Source organism: Hyla sarda, chromosome 13 (assembly GCF_029499605.1).
Source record: "Hyla sarda isolate aHylSar1 chromosome 13, aHylSar1.hap1, whole genome shotgun sequence".
Taxonomy (NCBI): Eukaryota; Metazoa; Chordata; class Amphibia; order Anura; family Hylidae; genus Hyla; species Hyla sarda.
Window position 1 is genome coordinate 16,099,539 of NC_079201.1, and position 20,709 is coordinate 16,120,247.

Sequence of the window (20,709 nt, forward strand, 5' to 3'; positions counted from 1 at the left end):
CTATTGATATTCTGTTCGACCACTTTAAATTATATGGATCACTTACAATGTTTACAGAGGACACATGATAAAGACTAATGGCTAGAACTGCAGAACCCAGGGACTTGTAATATAGGGGTCCCTGAACACAGTCCTGAAAATATCCTTTAAGAGCATGTACAAGAACTTAAGAGGTTTATGCTACTATGTAGGAAGAAGTTAGGAACCAAGGAAGACATGCAAGATGGTTTTGGAACACCAACGATGAAAGTCTTACAGTAAAGCAGGGAAAGTTATTGTACAATTTTTATAAGAGAACATTCTACTCCCATTATCCTCTTCCCCAACCGAAGCCACAAACAAAAATTTGATTTACGGTACTATGTAGGAAGCAGTTAGTATCCAAAGAAGAAATGCAAGATGGTGCTGGAATGCCAACATTAATGAGAGCCTTAAAGCAAAGCAGGGAAAGTTATGGTGCAATTTTCATGGGTTAACCTTCTACACCCTTTGTCCTCTTCCCCAACAAATAACCACAAACAAAGGTTTTCTTTTGGCAAAAAATTATCTGGCTTACGACTGTAGCACTGTAACTCATGGCAATGGTCAGCCAGGCCACGACTGCCACCACACTGTTAAACCATCGTGTACAAATTCCATAAAGAGAAAGAAGAATCCGCACTCACCTACTGTAGTTGCTTAAAGCAACTACAGTGAGCGAGTGCGGATTCTTCCTTCTTTTTATGGAATTTGTACACGACGGTCTTGCACACAGTCTGCACCTCCAGGTATTGCCTATATCTCAGTGATTTCTCCGAAGCCCGGTTTGATCTATTGTTCAACTGTATTTGCCTTATGGGATTAATGTACACAGTGCCACTCTCTCTTCCATTTTTTACACTGTTAAACCATGGCCACATACCAGCCAGGCAGACCACATGGCCATAACAGACCGAACAAAGGACCAACTCTACAATCAAGTCGCCATACCAAATTACCCTGGTGCACAGCATGGGCCCCATGACCACAACCTTAGGGGAACCACAATTCATAACCACCCTCCCTATTCTAATAAGCATTTGGGAGAGTAAGTAGCGAAACTCAACAAACACTATAGATTTTTTGCAGCTGCAACAATGATGTAGCAGCATTATTTCTGTATTGAATAGACAGCTTGGGGGCTTTATGCAAGACATTTCCTAAAATTGGATATTTTATAAATGGCTCTTTGCAGTAAAATGTAGTCACCAGTCCCCTACCCCTTAAAACACCAACCACAACCAGCCCTGATCAAGAATTACAGCCCTCTTGTGGGTAACTCAGCTTCAGGCACTGGTTGGTATATAAGTATATATGTAGGGTTCCTTTCCCATTGCTCTCTTGGATATCGCTCTTTCTGTACATCAGTCCTAACTTTTTTATTGGAATTATATTCATGATCAAGAAGATCAGAATGAACAGTATTAAATGCATGCCAGATGGCGGGATTATTTTTAACTGTGGCTGCAATGTATGAGCATGGAATACCAATTTCAGTATAATATCTTCTGTATGTATAATTGCCAGTTTTATTGCATTGCAGTTTTTATAGCCCTGTGCTGTATGTTGTTTGGCATTTGATGTCAGCCAAGATTTGTGTTTTTAACTTGATTTCTTCTGGCAGCTGACAACTCAACCGCAGTGCACTGTCTGCCGAAACACGCATAGATGACTGCAGCCATGAAACGGAGAGGCATACATAAAACCCACGTTTAGAAGTAAAATGACTGGTCTGTAGGATGCGTGCAATCTGTAAGTAATGCTGAAATACTATTAAAGACCATATTAACCTACTAAATATAAAGCGGAGCTTATGCCATAAGCTTTGCGGTGACAGAAAAGTTTTCTATTCATTTTTTCCATAGAGCTGGACCTACATACACCAATAATGAAAGCAATATTTTGCTTGGTTAAATGATACATTAGAAAACTGAGAATAAGTCTACGTCATTATTGCTATGGTTGATGGGTTGGTTGGTCCTTCCATTGGTTAGAATTGATCAATGAAATCCCATTGATATAGTTATCTTCTTTCAGCTGATGCATGGATGCTAAATAAGACACCATGCTGTACACCCATCTTTCACACAAAAATACACATAAAAAATGTGGCATGAAGGCGTCACTCTACCTCTTCTTAGGCCAGTGCAGTAAAAGGGGCTTCACAGATGGTGTTATAGTTGCTTTACACCCTGTTAAGTATCTGGTATGATGCTATGTGGGGGTGCCCATAGTGTTAGCGGTGCGCATAACAAGCCAGACACTAGTATAGTGGAAATGTAACACAGTCTTTTTTTTCGAATGTTTTAGCCAACATTATGAAGGGATAGTCTCTTGAAATTACAGTAATCCAACAGATGGCTAAGCAAGGGAGTTACCCATGTGAACGTGAGGTAGGAAACAGGCGTCCCAGAAACTTTTTACTGTAGCCCATAACAAAGCACAAGCACAATGTTCCTTTCTCAGGGGGGTGTACTATCACTGGTTGACTCTCAATGGATTCCCAAAAAACTATTTATACTCATAGTGTGAACTGAGCTGCAATGCCCTCTGCAAGGTGCAGGTCATCTGAATTAATTGTAGCTTGGCAGCCACAGAGTAAAGTCTTGTAGGGAACCAGTTTAAAATGCTTGCACTGCAGCCTACAGGATTCTGTGGTGCGGCATCCGCAATAGTTGTTAACTTTAGCCAAATCCTTAGGACACTATCATAAGGGAACAGCTGGAAATAGGGCAGTCTGGCAGGACTGACCTCTGGACCAGGGGGAAAATCCGACTGAGTGGCTCAAAAGGCGCGCTCCCGGAGACTTCAGATTTGTATATCAATGCCGTCTTTAATGGGTTAAGAATGGACAGCATGGACAACGCGCCTTCTTCAGGTCCAGTCTGCTAGACTGCCCTCTTTCCAGCTGTTCTCTTCTGCATCTGCACCGCTGCCCCAGTGGGACCGACGGCTGGCTGCCTCCCGACAGTGGAATACTTTCACAAGCGCAAATCAGTGTAGTGCCTGCCTGCACAACACATACAGGTGAGCAAAATCTACCTATATCCTAACCTGCATCCCATATTATCTGTGAATAACTGCAGAGCCGCTTCTGCTTTTTTCTCCCTCTCTCGATAGGACATTATCATAAGAAACAGCGGGGGCTATTGGCATAAAAGGGTACTGATTTTAGCTGCAACATTTCTGCATCAAAATCTGCAGGGGAAAATCCACTGCATACAGCGAGTCCACTGCTCCACCAGGGCCATGTAAAGTGAATGTATCACCTAAATTTTGTATTACATATTTGTTCATTATTACGGGGGGTAGCCATCTTGTCTGAGCTGTTCATAACAACATTTAGAGACATACTGCATGCAACAGATAGACAGACGCAGTCCCATTGACATAAATGGAAAATGTTACTGGGCATACTCTGTGACCTTTGAAGAGGTCATTTCTCAGGGAGGAGGAGGCTGATCTGTGATCGTCATCTATGGTATTTTCTATCTACTGGTGTCACCTCTCACTGTCATGCTGTACAGATTATAAATTATAAATGGAAACTGCAAGCTTTCCGGATAATTAAAAAATATAGATAATAAAAAAATTTGTTTAAAGACGTACTCCGCCCCTAGACATCTTATCCCCTATCCAAAGGACAGGGGATAAGATGTCTGATCGTGGAGGCTTGGCCGCTGGGACCTCTATGATTTCCGTTCAGTCACCCAGCGATGGGTTTTGCCGGCTGTGGTTGTGAAGTCACAACACACTCCCTCCATTCATGTCTATTGGAGGAGGCGTGGTGTGATGTTATGACCACAGCTGCCCAAACCCAGCGTTCTGAACATAATGTTCAGAACTCCGGATGACTGCACGGAGATCGTGGAGGTCCTAGCGGCCAGACCCCCGCGATCAGACATCTTATTCCCTATCCTTTAGATAGGGGATAAGATGTCTAGGGGCGGAGTACTCCTTTAACATAAAAATGATTTAAACAATGGTTAATTTTCTTCTAACAGGGGTCATATACATCTCCTGGGCCCTAATATAGTTTCTCGGGTGCATTGTTCAGGCTAAAGTGTCGACATGGACCTTTTCCTCACTGACCCCCCCGGCTCCCACAGTTGGACAATGAGCAGCCGTGACAGATCTCCAGCTAATTCATCACATAAGCCCTAACTCAATTAGAGGCCACCTCTGTAAGCATCTGATAGCCGGGACAGGACGGGAATAATTATAAACTTATTATATCATTCTTAATGAGTGCTGACCAAGAAAGAATGCCAAATATTAGAGGAACGCAGATATCTACAGGGACCCAGCACCCTTTCATCACCAGATGGCACGACACACAAAACAGTGCTCTATGCCAATGAAGAACACAGCCCTGCACAAGGTCTGTGTATGTATTCATTGCACACCGGACATTACATACTGCATTTTTTGGATTTCGTTTTCAGTGTTCTCACGTTTGTTCACTCATTGAAATATTTAACCCTTCATGCAATAGGAAAAATGAGATAGGAAAGAAATCTATCTACGGTATCTATCTATATGGGGCCAGGTAAGGATCAGCAGAATTTTAGGCTATGCTGGCTGGGCTATAGGTAGAATATGGCTGCTGTAAGTAGGTTCAGACTGTATTGTTCTTATGACGTGTTAATGCAGGGTCAGGAAAGTAAATAAATCATGCAATGACCAAATAACACCAGTATGCAGACACTAAAATATCAATAATACCACCACCACACTGCTGCTAATAAAATGCACTACGTGACCATATAGTGGTACATATTAGCCCCGCACTGTAAGTGATTACAGTTACATCAAGTGTCTCCCAGGTGATGTCTTCATTTTTTGACATTGTTAACTTTACATTTTCTTCTCCATCCGGCCCAGTAGGATGGTGCCTACTCTAGCCAAGCTTTTCTCTCTCTAGTGGGAGGAAGTTTACCCTATTTAGGGGTAGGCTCGCCTAGGTAGAAGTTGTTTTTGTGGCAAAGTTCATTTTGAGGTAGGCCAGCATCATGAGTTGAGTTTTTGGTCAGAATCGTTGGGGTACCCCAGCTCCCCCAAAGTAAGGATGCTACATTTCGAGACATTCTTCTGCTCTCTCACTCACTCAATGAACTAGGAATAAAGTGACACAAACATTTTTACAGGAACCTCTAGCATGTCTTGGAACTTACAATGCTTCAGATCAGGCCTAGAGAATTTATGGCTGCCAAAGAATTACCCAATGACCTACACCCTACAGTCGGCATTGCAGCTCAACAACAGTGAGTGCTATTATATGTGGATATCCATTGGGAGCCATTCAGCATACACCCCTTACAGGAGAAACAGTGGACTAGAGCATTAACCTAAAGGGCCAGAGTGGAGCTTAAGTAGCTTCAGGGACCCAACACACTACCTAACTTTTCTTAAAGTTCTCCGGCAGAGAAAGTTTTTTTACACCTATATGCCCAGGCTGCCGGAATAAAAATCAGTCTCTTTTTCCTCCAGCCCCAACCTTCCTCCAGCCCCAACCTTCTTTTTGGTGCTGGACACGTAACACTTTGCTCAGCCGGCCACAGTGATGTCCTGACTTGGCCAGTGATAGGCTGCTCCCCATCTTTATAATGTTCTCCCACTCTACTCCCCATCTTTATAATGGTCTTCCACTCTACTCCCCCCCCCCCCATGCACTTCTCCAGTAATCACAGCAGCTCTCCTGTACTTCTACCACAGTAGTCTTCTCACTTGTCCAATAACCACAGCAGGCAGACTCCCTCACTAGATAGAAATGATGATCCCTCTTTAATAGTACCCCATATGCACCAATATCCCTCCACTAACCTTAGATGGGTAGGTCCCCCTTTTACAGTGTTCCCTTTGCCCCAACAAACATGCCATGCTGAGTGGCTTTGTCCTCCTAATCTGGTTTGATGCAGGCAGCGCGATGCAGTGACATCTTTGTGCCACCTACATACTGAACTGTTCTTGTCCTCTTGTCTCCAAGAGTCATTGGTGGAGCAGAGAGCAATATGTCTCTCTGTTCCAAACCAGTTTTCCACGGCAATCATAATCTGGGGATGCACACACCTGGGCATGTGCCCTACATGATGAATGCTAGTGACCACCAGCAGCCTTGCACCACTCCCTGTCTTATATGGCTATGTCCTAGGTGGGCACCTACCCTTAGCTATTCCTGATCTCGGCCCTGTTGTAGTGAAGGTAAATTACTACTCTGCTCATCTCTATTATCGGAGATCCCCCTATGATTAATGCAGCATTCCCTTGTTATACATTTATAAGACCCCTGTTAGCCAAGAGAAGTGACAACCTTAGGATGGCCCCCTTCATTGAAGTTAATGACAATACAGAAAGTAATGTGTGCAATTGCCTCTCTATATGAGTCTATGGGGAGGAAGGTGCCTCTCGTTCTTCTCTCTCTGGGTTCCTCAGTATATATACAGCCGTTGGCTGTACGGGCATGCTGGCAGTCGTAATTTTGCAACATCTGGGGGTCCACAGTTTGGAAACCACTGCTCCAGAGCATCTTGTTGCTGGCTCTCACCTTCTGGAGCTGGCTCCAGGCCCGCCTTACCATAACATCAATGGACCTCCCAACGTAAACGCATTAATAAATCCACAATAAAAATGTTTTTGGGACAACCTTTCTAAACGATAAAAACACAATTCTGCTATTCCATTTGGTATTTATTTTAGTGGCTTTTGTTTTTTGTTTAAAAAAAATAAATAAAATACTAATCTAAAAGTAATGTAGCTGGTTAGTAATAAGAAAGAGCCAAGGTAAACATAGCATGAAACACAACAAAAAAAATTAAATAAATAAAGCCTAGAAATTATGGGGCTGCTCATCTATCAGTATAATGAGAAACAGGCGCATTACCTTTTCTTAATAGTGTAATATTATATTCCAAATAGCTTCCACATAAAACATATTAAGAAGTGCCACCAGGTTATTGATGGATTCAGTCATCTTTCCCTCCCCATTACATTCCTCTCGGCTCTGGTGTAATTACTAAACACTTGCCCCATAGAGTATATAAATAAGAACGAAATGGACCACGGCGTGCTTGGCAGATGTCTCCAGTCTTGTACGGGAACCACTCCTAATTTTTCCATAGCTTAGGGAAAACCCAGCAGTGCTTTATTTTTAAGCAAGTATAATGAAAATGTAGGCTGGCAGGCCGGGGCCAGGAGGTTACCTTCCTTGGAAGGCTTTTGTTACACTAAAATATTCAATGTACGATACATAATATATTACAAGTGTACTACGTTATCCATTTATATGCTTCATACTAGGGATCGACCAATATCGTTTTTTTAGGGCCGATACCGATACTCTGTGGAGGTTAGGGCCGATAGCCGATAACTTATACCGATATTCCGGTATAAGTTATCGGCTATTTATCCCCCCGCGACACCGCTGCAGATCATTGATTTAAAGCGGGCGCTTTAAAACAATGAACTGCAGTGGCTTTTGCGGTGCCATAGACCGCCGCCACCCGCTTCTCTCCCCCTGCCTGTCCGGGGGTCCTGAGTCCTATCACTGCCACCGCTCCCCCCACCGCCGCACCGCTCCTCTCCGCACCCCCTACCACCCCACCGCACCACGCCGCATCGCACCCCCCACTGCACCGCCCCGGCCCCATTGCCTCCCCCATCCCCAGTTTTATAATTGCCTGTTCCTGGGGCCCAGGGTCCACTCTAAATCTGGCTCCGGTGGCGTCCTCCTGAGCTGTGCGCACTGACGGTGACGTCTCGTTGCGTCACGTGTCATTGCGCACAGCGTAACGCAGGACGCAGCAGGAGCCGGAAGTAGCGTGGACCCCGGGAACAGATATTTATAAAACTGGGGATAGGGGAGGCAATGGGGCCGGGTCGGTGCGGTGGGGGGTGCGACGCGGTGCGGTGGGGGGGTTGGGGGGGTGCGGTCGCGGTGCTGGGGGCGGGCATTATCGGCTTATCGGCAAGGTAATTGGCGATACTGATAATGCCCCAAATCGTGATTATCGGCCGATAATATCGGCCAAACCGATAATCGGTCGAACCCTACTGCAGATTGTACTGTATTGTATATAGCATCTGCTCAGCTCCTCCTGCTCTATAACAGGATACCTGCAGATTGTACTGTATTGTATATATCATCTGCTCAGCTCCTCCTGCTCTATAACATATTACTTCTTAGTCATAAGCATTCAGCTCCCTCTATTCATGCAAAATTCTATATAAATCTACATAGCCTCATAACATACGTGCAGCTGTGACCCCAAGATATGGGGGGGGGGGGGGGTCATCAAAAAGTATAGGTGTAATAATATTCTTTGAACTTAATATATTTTGCACTCTTTAAATTAGTCAACACAGTTTTTACTTAGTGTTTCTAGGCCTTTTAGGTTATACTGTTACTTGGAGAATAAGGCTACGTTCCTATTCATGCACTTCTTTATGTTTGATCCTGCTGCCTTTTTTATACCGTATTTTGTGAAACATTTTGGTTTTCTGCTTCTATTAAAGGCTGCATCCAGTTAGGTTCTTGTGTTACTTCAGTTTTCAGCGAGATGTCTACGTGAGTTTATATAAACGTTATAAGTTGTACCCCTGCTCCTGTTTTCCTTCTTTAACACATAGGAACAGACTTTTCATTATTAGTTAGCCAAGGCTTTCCTTTATCTTAGGATAAGGTTCTCTTTGCTGCCCAAGCCCTGTAAATACCCTGGCTAAGATACAGTGGCCTGTTGGTCTTAACACCCCCCACCCCCATCCTGGCACCTAACACCAGCGCTGCATGCTGTGCCAGCACCCAGCGCCCCCTACTTAGCTATCCTTAGAGTAAACAGCTATACTAACCAAGTCTTCAAGAAGGAAATGGATATTTCTCCTCTGTGTGACCCATTCTCATATCACTTCTAAAAGAGTTTTTCTCTAAACTGGACAAACCCTTTAACCAGAACCAGGCAGACAGTTTATTGTCACCAGGAAGCAGAACGTAGTTTGGAACCAGATTTTTTACACAACCTATAATAGTATCTCTGAGCCTAACGTGTACAGAAAAACAATTCGGCATAACTCCTTTATCAGGTGACTTCTAAGGCGGTTGTCAAGCGTTTCCCTGTATCTGACTATGCCAGTATGCAGCCTGGCCATGACCTTGGCCTATACCTATTTTCTATCCTTGGAGCCCCGCATCGGCGTCTCTTGGGCCACTTGGCCAGATGCCACCCACCCCACAAAGACCAATCACAGAGGTAGTGACCTGGTAGCCCCCCCTACTGAAGACCAGAACCGCACTGTAGAGGGTTAAAGGGTGAAAACCTTGTAGCTACTTAGACAATGCCCTTGAGAGTGGCCCAAAGCCAAACCGGTTGTTTACCACAGCGAGTCCACACCTGTTGTCTATTAAAACAAGTACAAGGCAATGACAATTACCTATCATGACTGATTCAAAAGAGATGTGTGTCAGTAAAAGTAGCGGTGAGCCATCATTGAGAGCCAAATCTGTAATGGAATATTTTTATACTTTTTTATTACTGCAAAATATTCCAGAATCTTCTCTCAAACCCCATTGAAACTCAGATTCCACTGTATATTAATCAGAGAAGAAAGCAACAAACACTTCATCAGGAAGTCTAAGAGAATGAAGCGGATGATATCACGATGGCACAAAGCACCGCTACTTTTACGCATCATCCCAGCCTGCGGTTACAATTCTTACAAAGTAAAAAATAATAATAACCTTGGGCAAGTATTGAACCTGAGAAAAGTCCTGATTACAAGTATTTCCTGGTGTTTCATACAAGGGGGTTGTAAAACACGCCGCTCTGGGTTTTCCATCTTTTCTACATTATGACATCACTCACTGTAAAAGAACTGATTGTATTATTATGAACTGAAGTATCCCGGCGGAGTGACTCATTTAGGAGAAGGGGGCACCAGAAGCTAATGACTAAACATCGGGGAGGAAACTCCTGCAAATAATTAGCCTGAAAGCCAAGTCTAGCCGGAATGACATGGGGGCTCGTGTATGAAAAATCTTCTGACGGGTCACACTCCATTACAGATTTCAGGCCATCATATTTGAAACGTTTGTCAAAAATGAATCACATTTCCTGCAAAAATCATATTTAAGTAGTAAAAAAACATCCAAACTCTTATGCGTGACCCTCAAAGTTTTTACAACTACTGCATATGAGATAAATCTGCTATAAATCACAAAATGGTGTAAAACTCTGCTACCGGAGATCATTTATATTCCGCACACTCTCCAGCATAGTAGAGATTTAGGGCAATATATATAAAATGCAATGTATAAAACTCAATGTATGTGTGTATATATGTTATATATGTATGTGTGTATGTATATATATATATGTGTGTGTGTATGTTCCAGCATAACTTTCAAACAGCTAGAGATATTTCGGTTAAATGTGGTACACATTACTTTTAATATAGTAGAGTTTATGGATGATTTGATACCAACAATCTCAGCAGCCCGAGAGTAAAATAACGAAGCCTGGACAGTTAAATCATACTTTACCATGACAGTACCGGAAGACTTATGCAAGTCTATGGAACGTTCAGTACATTTCCTGATTGTGTTACACTCTGTTGCAGAGATTGCCCGGGAGTTTTGAGCATTATGCTTCCAGATCAACCTCATGGTAAAGTATGATTTAACTGTCTTGATTTAAAGTATGATTTAACTTAGTTAAATTTATTTATTTCCTGAAATGGCATTCATTTAATTATTGATTATTTTAAGGTGTGAACACGTCTCCAACAAAACGTAAAGCTGTAGGCCAAGTGCAATCAAAGGCAAAAAAAACGAAAGGACTGTGTTGCTTTTTCTCTCCCACAAGGTTTAGATGGGAACTTCGGGCAATGACTGCTATTCCAGGCTGTGTCAGGAAAAAGGGGCTGTAGAAACCAGTCAAACAACCTGCAAGTGGTTACATTGTGTTTTTTGGAAATACAGTTTGATTATGGAAATTGCTTAATGGAATATTTTAAAGCTTCATTATTTAAGAGCTGAGGTAACGTGCTCTCAAGTCACCCAAGTGCAAGTGAAAAGTGCAAGTGTTCACACAAAAAAACGTTTATGAGGATGCGGTCCATTGCAAGCCCTCGAAAGAGGAGAGGCCCCCAATAAACCAAACCTTTCATCTCCGGGCCAAAAGGCACCTGCAAGGCTCCAGGTACAATGTCCCCTTTCACCAAAGGTACTCAGGGACCGAAAGTGCTCCTGGCAAACAACCGGGCAAAAAAGTTGTCACCAAGGAGCCAGTAAAACTGATTTGGTGCCCCTGCCAAAGCAAGGGTGCCCGGGGCATGGCAGGGAGGTGAGGAACCTAATGGCCACACACACCTCGCCTAGACCGGCAGGAGGGACACCCAGAAGGGCTACCGCACCCTGACCAATTCTAGTGACAGACAAAAGAACACAAAACATGGACATAGTGACAAAAATAAATAAGTGGATGTGCGCAGTGTGGACTGCCCAGACATCCGACCGGATTTATAAAAATTCCCTGATCCTAGCTGAAAGGCCGGGATACTAAGGGTGAGTGCCCAGAAGAGTGAGAAACAGTGCGTGCTGTGTGCCATCCTTCAAGTGGGGCGACAAACTCCCAAGTGAATTCCGACCTTTTGCACCTCGGCTCTTACTCTACCCGGACCTTAGAGCCAGATCCAGCAGGAACAGGTCTCATAAGAGATGACTGCCGCTGCTCCACACCACAGCCATCCCTGCCCCACTGTGTGGTTCCCCATCCTGCCTTGGTGGTCTTCCACACCACCAACCAACAGGAAAGGTATTACACTTGATCTTAGCCAAAAGGCCGAGAAGCGATTAATATGTATTTTAACCCCTTAAGGACCAAGTATTTTTCAGTTTTTGCACTTTCATTTTTTCCTCCTTACCTTTTAAAAATCATAACGCTTTCAATTTTGCACCTAAAAATCCATATGATGGTTTTTTTCTTGTGCTACTCATTTGTGATAGACCGTGTCAAACCATTAACCATAAGAACATAAGGTTACATTCACCTCAATAAGTAGAAGGCGTAAACAGCATGAAAAGCCAAATTAGGCGAGTATTCGCGATCCCCAAGATAGGAGACCTGCATACACTGAACATGGAAAGAAGGAACAGAGCCATGTAAACAAGAGAAAGAATAAAAAAAAAAAAAAAAAAAAAAAGGGGGGGGGGGGGGGGGAAGAAGAAAAAAGAAAAGCAGCCATAGTGAGAAGGAAGACAAAAGTGTAGAGAAGGGAAAGTAGGAAGAAACATGGACGGACAGGGGGAAACACACTGGAAACAATAAGGGGGGGGGGGGGAGGATGTGCAGTACAATTTTCAGTAAAAATGACACCTTATCTTTATTCTGTAGGTCCATATGATTAAAATGATATCCTACTTATATAGGTATGATTTTGTATTAATTCTGGAAAAAATCCTAACTACATGCTTGAAAATGCATACGTTTAAAATTGTCATTTTCTGACCCCTATAAGTTTTTTATTTTTCCACGAACGGGGCGGTGTGAGGGCTCATTTTTTGCGCTGTGATCTTTTTGTTTTGATCAGACTTTTTGATCGCTTTTAATTCATTTTTTATATGGTATATAAAAAGTGACCAAAAATATGCTATTTTGGAATTTGGAATTTTTTTTTGCGCGTACGCCATTAACCGTGCGGTTTAATTAACAATATATTTGTTACGCCTAGCGCTCCGGGTCCCCGCTCCTCCCCGGAGCGCTCACGGCGTCTTTCTCCCTGCAGCTCCCCGGTCAGTCCCGCTGACCGGGAGCGCTGCACTGTCATGGCCGTTGGGGATGCGATTCGCACAGCGGGACGCGCCCGCTCGCGAATCGCATCCCAGGTCACTTACCCGTTCCCGTCCCCTGCTGTCATGTGCTGGCGCGCGCGGCTCCGCTCTCTAGGGCGCGCGCGCGCCAGCTCCCTGAGACTTAAAGGGCCAGTGCACCAATGATTGGTGCCTGGCCCAATTAGCTTAATTGGCTTCCATCTGCTCCCTGCCTTTATCTGACCTCCTCCCATGCACTCCCTTGCCGGATCTTGTTGCCTTGTGCCAGTGAAAGCGTTTTGTGTGTCCAAAAGCCTGTGTACCAGTACTTCTGCTATCCACCCTGACTACGAACCTTGCCGCCTGCCCCCGACCTTCTGCTACGTCCGACCTTGCTTCTGTCTACTCCCTTGTACCGCGCCTATCTTCAGCAGCCAGAGAGGTTGAGCCGTTGCTAGTGGATACGACCTGGTCACTACCGCCGCAGCAAGTCCATCCCGCTTTGCGGCGGGCTCTGGTGAAAACCAGTAGTGACTTAGAACCGGTCCACTAGCACGGTCCACGCCAATCCCTCTCTGGCACAGAGGATCCACCTCCTGCCAGCCGGCATCGTGACAGTAGATCCGGCCATGGATCCCGCTGAAGTTCCTCTGCCTGTTGTCGCCGACCTCCCCACACTGGTCGCCCAGCAAGCCCGACAGATTGCCCAACAAGATCACCAGCTGTCGTACTTGACCACCATGACTCAGCAACTCCAGTCGCAGCTACAGCAGATTCAGTCTCAGCTACAGCAGCAGCAACCATCTCCTCCGCCAGCTCCTGCACCTCTTCCGCAGCGAGTGGCCACTCCTAGCCTCCGCCTGTCCTTGCCGGACAAATTTAATGGGGACTCTAAGTTTTGCCGTGGCTTTCTTTCGCAATGTTCCCTGCATTTGGAGATGATGTCGGATCAGTTTCCTACTGAAAGGTCTAAGGTGGCTTTCGTAGTCAGCCTTCTGTCTGGAAAAGCCCTGTCATGGGCCACACCGCTCTGGGACCGCAATGACCCCGTCACTGCCTCTGTACACTCCTTCTTCTCGGAAATTCGAAGTGTCTTTGAGGAACCTGCCCGAGCCTCTTCTGCTGAGACTGCCCTGCTGAACCTGGTCCAGGGTAATTCTTCCGTTGGCGAGTACGCCATACAATTCCGTACTCTTGCTTCTGAACTATCCTGGAATAATGAGGCCCTCTGCGCGACCTTTAAAAAAGGCCTATCCAGCAACATTAAAGATGTTCTGGCCGCACGAGAAACTCCTGCTAACCTGCATGAACTCATTCATCTAGCCACTCGCATTGACATGCGTTTTTCTGAGAGACATCAAGAGCTCCGCCAGGAAAAAGACTTAGATCTCTGGACACCTCTCCCACAGTCTCCACTGCAATCTGCGCCTAGGCCTCCCGCCGAGGAAGCCATGCAAGTGGATCGGTCTCGCCTGACCCTGGAAGAGAGGAATCGCCGTAAGGAAGAGAATCTTTGTCTGTACTGTGCCAGTACCGAACATTTTTTGGTGGATTGCCCTATCCGTCCTCCACGTCTGGGAAACGCACGCTCGCACCCAGCTCTCGTGGGTGTGGCGTCTCTTGATGCTAAGTCGGCTTCTCCACGTCTCACGGTGCCTGTACGGATTTCTACTTCAGCCAGCTCTTCCCTCTCAGCCGTGGCCTGCCTGGATTCTGGTGCCTCTGGGAATTTTATTCGGGAGTCCTTGGTGAATAAATTCCGCATTCCGGTGACCCGTCTTGTCAAGCCACTCCACATTTCCGCGGTCAACGGAGCCAGGTTGGATTGCACCGTGCGTTACCGCACGGAGCCCCTCCTAATGTGCATCGGACCTCATCACGAGAAAATTGAATTTTTGGTCCTTCCCAATTGCACTTCCGAAATTCTCCTTGGACTACCCTGGCTTCTACACCATTCCCCAACCCTGGACTGGTCCACTGGGGAGATCAAGAGTTGGGGTCCCTCTTGTTCCAAGGACTGCCTTAAACCGGTTCCCAGTACTCCCTGCCGTGACCCTGTGGTTCCTACTGTATCCGGTCCCCCTAAGGTCGTTAGGGACTCTTCCTGCCACAGAAAATGCCTCTCCCCCCCTCCCAGTCCACTCAGGCAAGCCTCGGTGCCTCCTCATGGCCCTCGTCCTGGTGTCACACTGCCCCGTGCCAGGCCTCGCCCTCTGCCCTCCCTCCCCATTCCCACTCCTGCTGTACTGCCTGCCATTGAGGAAACCATCCATTCCTTCCCGGTGTCCTCATCCCAGGGGAGGCAGTCACCGGACAAAAAAAAGGGGAGACCTAAGGGGGGGGTACTGTTACGCCTAGCGCTCCGGGTCCCCGCTCCTCCCCGGAGCGCTCACGGCGTCTTTCTCCCTGCAGCTCCCCGGTCAGTCCCGCTGACCGGGAGCGCTGCACTGTCATGGCCGTTGGGGATGCGATTCGCACAGCGGGACGCGCCCGCTCGCGAATCGCATCCCAGGTCACTTACCCGTTCCCGTCCCCTGCTGTCATGTGCTGGCGCGCGCGGCTCCGCTCTCTAGGGCGCGCGCGCGCCAGCTCCCTGAGACTTAAAGGGCCAGTGCACCAATGATTGGTGCCTGGCCCAATTAGCTTAATTGGCTTCCATCTGCTCCCTGCCTTTATCTGACCTCCTCCCATGCACTCCCTTGCCAGATCTTGTTGCCTTGTGCCAGTGAAAGCGTTTTGTGTGTCCAAAAGCCTGTGTACCAGTACTTCTGCTATCCACCCTGACTACGAACCTTGCCGCCTGCCCCCGACCTTCTGCTACGTCCGACCTTGCTTCTGTCTACTCCCTTGTACCGCGCCTATCTTCAGCAGCCAGAGAGGTTGAGCCGTTGCTAGTGGATACGACCTGGTCACTACCGCCGCAGCAAGTCCATCCCGCTTTGCGGCGGGCTCTGGTGAAAACCAGTAGTGACTTAGAACCGGTCCACTAGCACGGTCCACGCCAATCCCTCTCTGGCACAGAGGATCCACCTCCTGCCAGCCGGCATCGTGACAATATTTTTATGGTTCAGACATTTACGCATGTGGCGATACCACATATGTTTGTTTTTATTTACGCACTTTTTTTTTTTTTAAATAGGAAAAGGGGGTGATTCGGATTTTTATTAGGGAAGGGGTTAAATCACATTTATTAACTTTTTAAAAACTTTTTTTATGCAGTGTTATAGCTCCCTCTAGTTTAATGCTGAAAGCAACCGGGACCCCGCAGATACGATGCACGCTCATCTTCTGAGCACGCCTCACAGATCGGGAGCCGGCCAAAGGACGTAAATAAATGTCCGTGGTCATTAAGGGGTTAAATATTATATTTTAAAGCTTTATTGAAAGGGTTGTCTGATGTTTTCAAATGCCCTATTAAAATAATTTTGAGTCAATCCAGAGGGGTCCCCTTTCCAGGACCCTTGTCTATTAGTGACAGCAAAAAATGGATAGCTATAAAAAGCTTTTCTTTCTCTGGATGACTCACACACTACATACATAACCCATTCATTTCCATGTAAATTGTGTAATACTTTAATTTCTCCTGTGGTGGTGCTGCAGAGAAACCAAACACTTGCTGTCAGTCTCCCACAGCAGGTGATCGATGGGGACCTCAGGGCACAATTGGGGTTGGCCCACCATTGGAAGTTATCTGCTAATCTTTAGGGTACGGGATAACTGACTGATTGTAGTGGGTTCGACAGCTGGGACTACCCGCGATTTTAAGGACAGTGCCCGAGTCTCTCATCAGAATGGAGCGGTGGTCACACAAGTGCACTGCTGCCCTATTTATTGTCTATGACAGAGGCTGTTGTGATAGCCTGGGGGAGTAGGGTATATGGGAGTGTAGCTGTGCAGTTACTAAGGGTGTCTGGTTAACCCTTTCTATTCGTGATGCCAGGGTGAGGGCTCCTCTATAATTTTTGTCCTACTGCCACCCTTCCCAAGAGCGATAGGGAGGTATAGAATAATGGAATGTTCACAACCGGAGAGTTTTGCTGAAACAGTTGTAACTTTTACTAAAGATATTATGCAAGCTTCAAAACCGGTACAGTCTCTATACATACAACTGCACTTGGAGATTGGCAAAGGTTGAGACCTTAAGCAATTTAGAGTCTTTAGGATAATATGCGCTGTTCCACTGGATTTAGGGGATTTAGTTGCGGTCCAGTAATCACGTTAGCTTTAAAGGGGATTAGGTTAGAACTCACGGTTTAGTTCAGCTGAGGCCGGTAGGTTTTCTGGCCTAGCGTGTCTTTGAAAGTTGCGCAGATCCGTCCTGCTAGTCCGGCATCCACGAGAGCAGCAACCCAAGAGAGCTATTGCTGGCTACAGCTCACTTATATGGGCAGGGTCTGGACTAGTGCTGATTGGTCCAATACTTGTGTCAATCACCATTACAAAGGGTTATGGGTAACATGTGACCCCAAGGACCTCCAAAGCTCCTCCAACATACCATAGAGGATTCAACATGGTCACATGACTGAAGGTCCTGCGACGCTAACAAGGTAAGTACTCTATAGACTATCCTAAATACACACATTATAAAGTATATACACTATAAATACTATAAAATTAAAGTGGAATAGAGGCGTCTAGGGGCTGTCCCACCTGGGGGACACTACCTGAGCTTAGTTACTCTGATTTTGGGGACCACCACACTAGGTACGGTATGCAGTTTGGTACCGGGACACCACACTGTCGATAACCAAGCACTGTACTTGGCTATCTCTGGTGGCTCCTATAGAGAATGAAAGAAGTGACAGTCAAAGAGGAAACTCTGGTACCCATTCTTGAGATTGAGGGGGTTCCCAGCAGTCAGACACCACCATTGCCCTACGCACACCTCAATCAGGCAGTTATCCCCTATCCTGTGAATAGGGGATATCACTTCTAATGGTGGGACAACTCTTTTAAGCTGACACTACTGTACAGTATGAACATGGCCTTATTTTGTATTGACATTGACTATAAATACAGAACTGTATAAATCTCTATATTAAAGCGTCATAAAAAAAAAAAAAAAAATATATATATATATATATATATATATATATATATATATTTAGGAGGTTTCCTGTAACCACAAATTGAAATACATTTTACCCACTGAGGAAAGGAATTGCGGTGGAAAAGTATTTAGTTTTCATATCAACTGGTGCCAGACAGTTCTACAGATTTGTAAATGACTTCTATAAAAAAAATCTTAAAACTTCCAGTACTTATCAGCTGCTGTATGCTCCAGATGAAGTTGTGTACTTCTTTACTGTCTGACCACAGTGCTCTCTGCTGATACATCTGTCCATCTCAGGAACTGTCCAGAGTAGGAGCAAATCCCCATAGCAAACCTCTCCTGCTCTGGACAGTTCCTGACACAGACAGAGGTGTCAGCAGAGAGCACTGTGCTCAGACTGGAAAGAACTACACAACTTTCTCTGGAGCATACAGCAGCTGATAAGTACTGGAAGGATTAAGATTATTTCATAGAAGTAATTTACAGATCTAAAAATACAGTGTAGCCCGGACCGTCTAGGTGAGTATAAAATGGATATACGTGGATCGTGCTTCAATAATAATTATCATTTATTTATAAAAATAAGATTTCAACACTTCTCACAGGGCCCTTGTGAGAAGGACATACATATTAAAAGGCAACCTAACAATGTATTAGGCAATAGTATTAAAATTATAAACTTGGCATAGAGTAATAGAATAAAATAGCAGAGTAAGATCTGTACCATGCAAATATATTAGAGAGTTGCTCTTCTAGATATTTAGGGTAGATATGTCCCTTTTAGATACAGTAGCAAACAGTCTGTGTTATTAGAAATTGTTACCGGTCTGTAAATTGTAGCTCAGGCGGTGGATATTGCTCCCGCAATGGCTGAGTGTCCGTGGTGTGCACAGTTCACTGTACGGTGCTTCCAATTGTAAGCCTGGTCCAGTAGGATCTGAGCGTGGTGGCAGTCGCTGTCGGCTAAGGCGCTGGCAGGCGCCGAAGATCGTAGTGGTGTCCGGGGACTGCTGGCGCTGGCGTGCGCTGGAGTTGGTATTCCTCATAGCACCGTACAGTGAACTGTGCACACCACGGACACTCAGCCATTGCGGGAGCAATATCCACCGCCTGAGCTACAATTTACAGACCGGTAACAATTTCTAATAACACAGACTGTTTGCTACTGTATCTAAAAGGGACATATCTACCCTAAACATCTAGAAGAGCAACTTTCTAATATATTTGCATGGTACAGATCTTACTCTGCTATTTTATTCTATTACTCTATGCCAAGTTTATAGTTTTAATACTATTGCCTAATACATTGTTAGGTTGCCTTTTAATATGTATGTCCTTCTCACAAGGGCCCTGTGAGAAGTGTTGAAATCTTATTTTTATAAATAAATGATAATTATTATTGAAGCACGATCCACGTATATCCATTTTATACTCACCTAGAAGGTCCGGGCTACACTGTATTTTTTGGTTTTCCTTTTCTAGCAATTAAGGTATAGTTGCTTGTCCCGTTTGACCTCGGTGCGTAATAGTTGTGAGCTGCACACATCTACATAGTTTTTTCTTAATTTACAGATCTGTTTAACTTTATGGCACCAGCTGATTTAAAGAAAAAAAATTTCCACTGGAGTACCCCTTAAACAGCTATGTCTCCCATTCACTCCATACACATGAAAATTTGGCTCGACTGAGCATTCATGTGTTCTGAATGGAGAGGGGAGGTAAGCCGCAGCCAGACTTTTCTGGTAGTCGACAAAAATGAAAGCGTTGCGTAGTTGAAATCCAGCATGGCCTATCCATCTTTCCTGAGAGAGAGGGAGAGTTGGGCCCAATACATATAGGATATTTGGCGATTTAGGCAGGATTTCAATCAACTTATAATCAATGGGTATGGGGGGGGCCTTCAATTAAAAGAAAAAGACCCCAGGCCAATGTTTACAATGCTGTGTTTCCCAATCAGAGTGCCTCCAGTTTTTGCAAAACTACAACTCCCAGCATGCCCGGACAGCCAAAGGCTGTCCGGGCATGCTGGGAGTTGTAGTTTTGCAACATCTGACACCCCTGACTATCAGCGCTTGTGCGAGGATCGCAGTTTTTTCAATGTTTACCGATGCCCGTCCGGAGCACCCAACGCATATGCACATTCTTATCCCTGCAATTACGTTTTTTTCTTTTTTCTTCCCATTCAGTCTTAAGTAAACTACGTTGACATTGATGTGCTGTTTAATGATCACTATCAAGTAACAAAATTGCAAGAAGAATTTGACGGGAAAATAGAGCAAGAGAGTCAGGTAATTTTTATTTTTTTTATTACATTTTTTCTTAAGATCAGCTGAATTCTTTCATTATACCATTATACCCCTTTATCTCCCCCCATGATGTAGATCTTATCGTTTGCACTTTTCATGTTACTTGTTAGCCCTATGGCCTTTGATCCCAGGTAATGTTATCCAGCATTCCAGCTTGGTACAGAAATGCTTGCCTTCCATTTAAATATTTCAACATTTTGCAGCCTGTGAACCCTTCTCTCTTCCCATAGGGACATGCTGATAGGCTGTTTTCACGTTGAATGTGCTTATATATGTATTTACTAGCTGAGTACCCGACATTGCCCGTTTTTCTCCATCCTAATCCTTGTTGGGGAGGAAAATAAACAAAGGAGGAAGCTTTTGACTTCATATCCTGTCCTCATATATTGTTGTCATATCCCAACACCATATCCCGTCCTCATATATTGTTGTCATATCCCGACCTCCTATCCCGTCATGGTATCCCGACCTCCTATCCCGTCCTCCTATCCCGTCCTCCTTTCCCGTCCTCCTATCCCGATCTCCTTTCCCGT

General features: G+C 45.1%; 1 protein-coding gene across 2 annotated transcripts in view; it reads left to right on the forward strand.

Moving 5' to 3' along the window:
• EMILIN3 (elastin microfibril interfacer 3) overlaps nt 1–20,709 on the forward strand; it is a 144,328-nt gene that overhangs the window by 84,709 nt on the left and 38,910 nt on the right. Inside the window, exons 4-6 of one of the 2 annotated variants that reach the window (XR_008849689.1) lie at nt 1,643–1,770; nt 4,023–4,399; nt 20,057–20,158. The gene's annotated coding sequence lies outside the window, so the exon portion shown is untranslated. The remainder of the gene's footprint in view (nt 1–1,642; nt 1,771–4,022; nt 4,400–20,056; nt 20,159–20,709) is intronic. The other variant, XR_008849688.1, reaches the window with a different exon arrangement.